Raw genomic sequence first — 7,928 nt, 5'->3', positions numbered from 1 at the left:
TGCAGGTAAAAATATGAACGTTATAATTTCAATGAACAAAAAGGTGTTATAACTACACGACCCTTTCCTTCACTCTATTGGAAATATCCACCACTTTGACACTATCTATTCTGAATGGAAATAAATATGCAAACGCATCTAAATAAATGAAGATCACTCAGAAATTTTCTTGGGAGAGAAGCAGAAAATTTGGAAAGACTGCTGAAAACCCAGGAAAAATTATTACACGTCAATACGACACAGACTTATAAAAGTCAATTTCATAATTTTACTTGGCTTAGACATAATATCTCAATTTATTAATTAGAAAATTGGAATAGATCTTGATTAGTGTGATTCTTCTCACACCGAGGGGCAACTGGGGATATTATAAAACTTAAAACCACAGGAACTATATTTAAGCAATGAATAAAGTTACGATTCTAGAATACGAACTGAGAAGAGCTCCTACAGGGCCACAAATGCCCCCTTGCGACATGTGATGCGGTCACCTCTCTTGCTATACACAAGAGGGCCTCACTCCGACGAAGAAGCATTACAAGTACTGTTGACGACCCGCAGTTGGGAAAAGAATCGTCCAGCCCTAAGGTACCAAGAGGCCAACACCTCCTGCATTATACCAGGAACCTACTATATTATTTTAAAGCCAAAAAAATTATAGGTTGAGTATACCTACATTCCACTATGTAATTAACCATGACAGTTAATAATCCGTATTATTTATAAAGGTGAATTGTGTTACTTAAACTGAAATAATTGTTTAAAAAATTATGATAAATAGATTTTCATGTTTACTTAAAATTGATTATCATTAAAGTAGTTTTGAGTTTGTAAAATGGTCGCGCAATAGTAAATACATAGCCAAGCCCTAATTTACGATGGGGAATAAAAGTGCTCGTCTATCCAAATGCTGATTGAGAATAACTACCTGTTGGACTCACTATATTACGCCGTGAACATATATTTACAATTTTACCCTTCTTTTTAAAATTTTGAAATGAAGATTGCATAAATATTATAGGCTACGTTCGATGAAACTTGAAAATTCCTAAGAAGGGGCGGGATCCATGCTAATAACAGTTGCAGTGTTATTCATCGACAATCATTTTTTCACAGCTCCTCTCGTATTATCGCTCCATTCTATTCTTAAGCGCCATTCCATCCCACACGCGGCACTTGAGTGCATAGAAATAGTACAAAGTTCACACCGTCGCAAAAAATAGACCAATATTGCGGATGTTACTTTGAAACTCGTAACTTCCTGGCTGGCAGAGGGCAGCTGTATTAAATACAATACTAAATTTAAAAAAAAGCACGAATAATATTCACAAGAAATTAGCCTTTGTCGAACCTTTATAATAGTTCACAACGTCATTAAGTACTTTCAAGCATTACTGGTCGATAGATGTGTACAAACCTTCCGCTTGAACAACGTCTTTTGTTTAACTCAAAGCTTTACCTTCCCTCATTCGTCTTTTTGGAGACTATAGAGATTACAGACATCAAAACACGTTTTTAACGTATAAATTATTCTGTTACAATGCCTGAACACCTATTTTTTTTGAGTAAAGCAAGAAATAAATACCGCTAAGACTATTCATTATCAGCTTAGAAAATGGTAATCCAGCAGACGAATATTACAACCATGCTTCACTTTTTACTCTACCGTAACCGGTAGGAGTTGAGGCGGGTAAATCAGTACTATCTCTACACCTCTACACTCCCTGAGAAAAACTAATGGCAAACCTCAATTTCTAAAGGCTACGCTGTTTACAGTCCCATGGCAACTTCCGTCGACGGCTACTGATGAATATGATTTCAAAAAATGTAAAAACCGCAGTGGACGATACAAAAGATTAAAAAGGAGAGCGAGAGATATGATGTGAGGATGAACGAAAAGAATACCAAAACCAGGCGTATCAGAAGGGAAAAGAGGTGACGGCCTCTTGATAGATGGAGTGGAAATGTCCAGGGTTGAGAGGTTCCAATACTTAGGAAGAAGTGTGTCGGGAAGTAAGCGGGAATGTGAGAAGGGCACGGAAAGAATGACAATGGAAAATATGCCACACAAAAACACGAAAAGACTGCTCAAACTAAAGATGTCTGTGAGAGCATGAAATAAATTCATTAATTACATGTATTGAGGGAGTTTCGGAGCAGAAATATGGACACTGAGTATTGTGGATAAGAAAAGAATTGACGGATTCAAAATTTGGATACGGAGAAAAGTGGAGGAAATAAAATCGGCATATAACAAGTGAGAATTAAAGAGGTTTTACATCACGCGAGAAAGATTATTACAGATGATAATAATTAGGAGAGAGATCTGGTTGACTAATTGCTTAGAGACATGGAATGAACTTCAAATCTTTTGTTATGAATACTCATTCGCGTAAATCATTACTCAAATTTCATTGACAGCATCGCGTACTGCCAATATTTATCGTACTTTTTAAAGTAAATTTCACAGTGATTTGAAAAAATAAGTTCAATTATATCAATTATTGAGCACACATTAGTATTGACAGCATCAAACGTTTACGAACAACCTTACTGAAACATAATGGTCCATGGATGTTCTTCCCGTTCTGAAGGGAATTTTCCTTTCAATATCACTACCGATGTATTTTAATTAACTCTTAAAAGAGCCCATTTCGATGTTCCTATGCTGCTAATATGTGCACATGAATGAACTGTGTAAATTGTTCTTTGTTGACACTGGGGCGGGCCTTAATGAAGAAAATTTTGACGTACAAACTCACCCATAAATATAATATCATTCACATACAGAAATATGACGTAACTACAATTAATTATACAATAACATAACGGATGGCTTTGTATTAGCAAAAACCTTTATCAGCATGTGCACAGAAAAATTCTAATTTTTAGAAAAGAATTTCTCATAAATGAATGCATGTATAGAATATAAATTGAAAACAGTACGTCTATTTTAGAGTTGATTTGTCAATGAATGCTAATAAATTCTACAAGTTAATTTGTATTAAATAAAAGGGAAAGCATACGACCAACGATTGTTACACCTTTTACTACGAAGTAGGCTAGACGCCTATTACCATGGTGATTTGCAGTAACTGTTTTGATAAACATATTTGACAGAAACAGCAAAATGACGTGCATTTTAATTAAATCCGTGGAATCAACGATTGTAACTTGCAATCAAATTTGAATATAAATGAAATAAAGGTGAGACTTCACTTAGGTATATAGTTAAATGCATATAGTAAGGCGGATGATGTAGAGATACAGGATCAAGTATTTGACTAAAATGCAATTTTGAGGACGCATGGTGTCAAAAACTGTTTTACTCCCTCATTAGAATCACTAAATGGATTCGGGAAACTCTGATGTAGTGCCATTCACGAAACCAATGAGACTAATCGAAATGGTGAGTACGAAAATATGTGTAATCCCTATAACCAAAAACACTTTAAGCAATAATACTGGAATACGCCCCTGATATCAACATTTTCGCTATCTTAATTACTTATTACCTTATTCATAGCCATTAAACTATATTTAAAACTTATTTCATCACTTGCTTCTTCGTCCATTAAGTTCAACCTAACTATGAAACTGAAATTGAAAAAAATAATACAATTTCTATTTTCAGGTTTTTTGTGTGGTTTTAATAGCATTATTAATACATATCGGCTCCACCATAGCTATATTTACCTACTTAGCTGTGATGTACATAGCTTTTGGAGGTTTCCTAATAATTACACTGACAGATGTTATTAGTCAACTAACAGCGGATCCAATTCCTGATACTCCGGTAAGTACTTCCAAAGCCCGTCTATTACCGCACTATTCTATTCGGAGTAAATTAGGAAGAATACACTAATCGATGGTATCTTTCAATGTTGGGATATATTTTGTCAGCAATGCACTGTCCTTTCTAGACAGTTGGACCATGCTATAGCAAGTGGTCACCAACAAAGGAATTTAAAAAAGTCGATCGTTTACAGCTGTGCAGTTGAATCTATTGTACAGCAGTCCATCTGAGCCATTTTGTACAGCAGTACAGCTGAGCCTATTGAAGGGAACGCCCTTAAAGCATGATAGCGGGGCACTTAGTGGATGAACATTCTTAAGTCTTCAACAGAGTCCTTGAACAAGGTCCATAGATAAAAACTGACACACAAACTAAAAAGTTGCTGCAATAACGACAGGATGATAAACTGGATTGGCGAATTGTTATCTCATTGCATTCCAACGTAGTAGACAGATAGTCGTTTTTATTTTGGGGCGAAATTGGGGCTATGGAGTCCCTTCTACCACCTAAACTCTAGGGTAGGTGGTGGCATGATCTCAAAATGGCACACGAAACATCAACATGCCACGAAAAATTATGATGAGGTTCCTCAAATTTCCATTCTGCATAAATGAATTTAATTACCGTCGTCAGATTAGTCCCTAACGACAAGCAGCTATCCCGAAATATAGTCAACATTTAGGATAGGTGTAAGATATGAGGATTGAAACAACCTTACAAGGTTGATTTTTTGGAGAAAAAATAAATAGTATTCTCAAAATTGATTTTCAATATTGAAATTCTCAGAATTGATCGAATCACATTTAATAACTAGGAAAACGTCAATTTTTTTGATATCGCTTCTACTGCGAATTCTATTTATCCAAGTACATACCTGGTACATCTCTTGTACGAACTCTTCGAGCCCCATACCATCAAGCCACCGCTAGGGTCTGTGGGTAAGGGGCTCGAAGTAAGTGACTACTATTTCATTAGTGCGGGGAATGTGACTACTACAGGAGTAAAAATCATTCGCCCTGACCGAGGCGAATGATTTTTACACTCAGAAATTATTGCATTGAAATACATATTAGCGGACGACTCCGTTAAAAGTTACTGTTGCGGCATATCCTGCAGTTTCTTTGGAACTACAGGAGTAGTTGGCTGTGTGTACGACCAATACAATGCAGGTCAGAAATAAGATGGGTTCCTACCTAATAAGATTACTATTGGTTTGTAGCGACTCAGCAGATTATACCGCCCCCTGCCAATTTTCTCATTGCACTTCGTTCCCACATTTTCCATTACCTGCCTGGCATTGCTAATCTTTGGCCTTCCTCTGTAATTCTTCCTTTCCATGCTTTCATCAACTATGATCTTCATTAAATTACCGTGCCTCACGATATGTCCAATTAAATTCCCTCTTCTTCTTGTAAGTGTCCTCCGAAAGCTTCTCTTCATCAATTCAAAGTACTTCTTCATTTTTTTGTGCAAAGTACTTCATCATTCCTCTGTTGACCATCCTATGCCAGCCAAATCTATTAATTATGTAACATCTAGCCAAAGTCTCACATTCATAGAAAAATAGACTCCATGAATAACGTTTAACGATTCACTCCCATAGGTCTGTACAGGTTGCAGTTATTACGTGGGCCGTTCAATAGTCCTTAGAAATTTAAGAGAATAAACGGAAAAGGTTCGCAAATAGGAATCATCACTATCACTAGACTGTAGTTAAACTTAAACCTATATCCATCACGTAGTTCAATTTCCATAATCGATTGAAGCAACAAACTTTTGTTCATTTAAAGAAAAGGAAAAAAATGAGTTTCGTGCGGTGAATAAACACTTCTATTAAAAAGGCTTGACACCGAAAGAGAACAAAGCCGATCAAGATGAAGTTCATGGCACACCTGCTCCTATGCATACGACCGTTTACAATTGAGTAAATGAGTCTAAACGTGGCCGTATTTCCACAAAGATGAACATCGTTCGGAACGTCCAGTGGAAGTGACTTCCTTCCAATTGTTGTCAAAATCCACATTATGATTATGAGTGATCGTCGAATCAAAGGTTGTGAAATAGTATAGTATAAGGTATAGTGTTTTCAATTTTGCACGAATAATTGGGTGTGAAAAAAATCTCAGCAAGACGGGTCCCGCGTTTGCCCTTAGTGGAGAATAAACGCAATCGCGTGGTCGATTCGGAAGCTGGTTTGGTGCTTTTCCGTCGCCAAGTCGTCGAAACATGGATACAATACACTCTAGAGACAAAGGCGGGCTTCCAGAGGCGATCCGACTCCGAAGAAGGCGAAATCGGACGACAAGATGATGGCCACGATATTTTGGGATGCAAGCGGAAATCATCCATGTCGATTAATGGCAAAGAGGAGGAGAAGCCATAAATGACGAGTATTATGCGTTGTTATTGCAGCGGTTGGGCGATGAAATCGAGAAAAACCGTCCTCATTTGGCAGAGAAAGAATTCTACCATCAAGACAAAGCACGGCTGAGTACCGGCGCAGTTTCGACGGTAGAATTATAGAACTTAATTTCTAATTATTGCAACGGCCACCTTATTCACCACATTTGGCCCGCAGTGACTTTTTTTATTTCAAACTTGAAAGAATAGCTCGGCGGTAAACGATTCGCGCGGAACGAGGAGGTCATGGCCAACACAGGTGCCTATTTTGAGGACCATCGGAATTCCTACTTTGCGGACGGCTTAAAAAAAGTCGGGGAAACGCAGGGAATTGTGTATCGAACTAAAACGAGATTAAGTGAAAAAAACTCTGCCAAAAATATTATTTTTTATTTTTTTAAGGACTTATTAAACGACCTAGGTAGTTGCTTATTTTGATTTTTTTCTCCGATAAGCCTGATGTATTTTCTACGAGAAAAACAGCAACAGCCAATTTCAAAGTGCCGCACAGTAACAGTTGGATGTTATCCAAAATTCACGTTGATTGAGATTAAAATACAACACTGGTAACCTTATTTATCCGAAGCTGTCTTTACAGTGTACTTTATCGGTTGAGGAAGAGGCGATATGCGGCAGAAGTTGTACTACGGTGAAGAATTGTTCTCATCTCAGAGGGTTGAGCCCTGGATTACATTCGATGCATTCGCAGCCGTGGTACCTATTCTTTCTCATTATTATCGTTCTTCTTTTCCCATTAATTACCAACTAGATAAAATCTGGTTAATTGTATCCATAGTAACTTTGTGGAATTGCTTCATATCAAAATGAAATACACTATGTTATCCCACAGAATGGGATAACTTCTGTGGGATAACATAGTGTATTTCATTTTGAACTAGATAAAACGCTGCCTTTGCTCTGCCTGTGACTCTCCTATACTGATCTAAATACTGCCCCTGGTTATTTTTGACCGCCCAGCAAATAAAAATTATGGTTTTTTAAGAACTTGAACCACACATAGTGTCCGTATTTTCAAATATAATCTCATCGTGCTGCTACATTTTATTTCCCAATACCTATCAAAATTAACCTCCAAGCATTCTGAAGGCTTAGCGTATTTGGCACATAGCTCACCACCACGTTTCTACGGTTCCGCCTTAAGGAACGTATGCTGTAAGAGAAGTTTTACATCTCATCGCAAAGGATAGTTTCCGCAAGGAGTATTGACTGGCTATCGACTACTCACGGATCCAAAAAAAGTCAAAATGACCAAAAACATCAAAATAACATGACAAAAAAATCGATTCTGCCATGCGAAGTATATCAGGAGTGTGATATCTGCTGGAGGCACATTACTTGTGCACATTAAGTGACTAATTCCAAAGAAACTGCGGGAGATGCCGCAACAGTAACTTTTAACGGAGTCATCCGCTAATGTGATTCACATTAGCGGATGACTCCGTTAAAAGTTACTGTTGCGGCATCTCCCGCAGTTTCTTTGGAATTTGTCAAAGGGAAAACACCATAAGTGTTTAAAGTTGGCTTTAACCTCGTGGACAGTGGCGCCTCGCGCACGACTACGAATGCATGTGACATTGTATGTACGGTATTTCGTCATAACATCTAGTTCCTTTAAAAGCCCCAAAAATTTCAGAGTTTAAGAGGACGCCTCGGTAGCTTAAGTGGCTAAAGCACTCGACCGGATATTGAGGGATCTGGGTTCGGGTCCCAG

At 37.6% G+C, this 7,928-nt stretch overlaps 1 protein-coding gene across 1 annotated transcript in view; it reads right to left on the bottom strand.

The window, feature by feature from the left end:
- Adsl (adenylosuccinate lyase) overlaps nucleotides 1–7,928 on the bottom strand; it is a 341,605-nt gene that overhangs the window by 160,097 nt on the left and 173,580 nt on the right. The gene's annotated exons all lie outside the window — the stretch shown is intronic.

The sequence above is a fragment of the Hetaerina americana genome, unplaced genomic scaffold (genome assembly GCF_022747635.1).
Source record: "Hetaerina americana unplaced genomic scaffold, ioHetAmer1.1.p SCAF_3, whole genome shotgun sequence".
Lineage (NCBI taxonomy): Eukaryota > Metazoa > Arthropoda > Insecta > Odonata > Calopterygidae > Hetaerina > Hetaerina americana.
The sequence above is the reverse complement of the archived record's forward strand: the minus strand, read 5'-3'. Positions and strand labels throughout refer to the sequence as shown.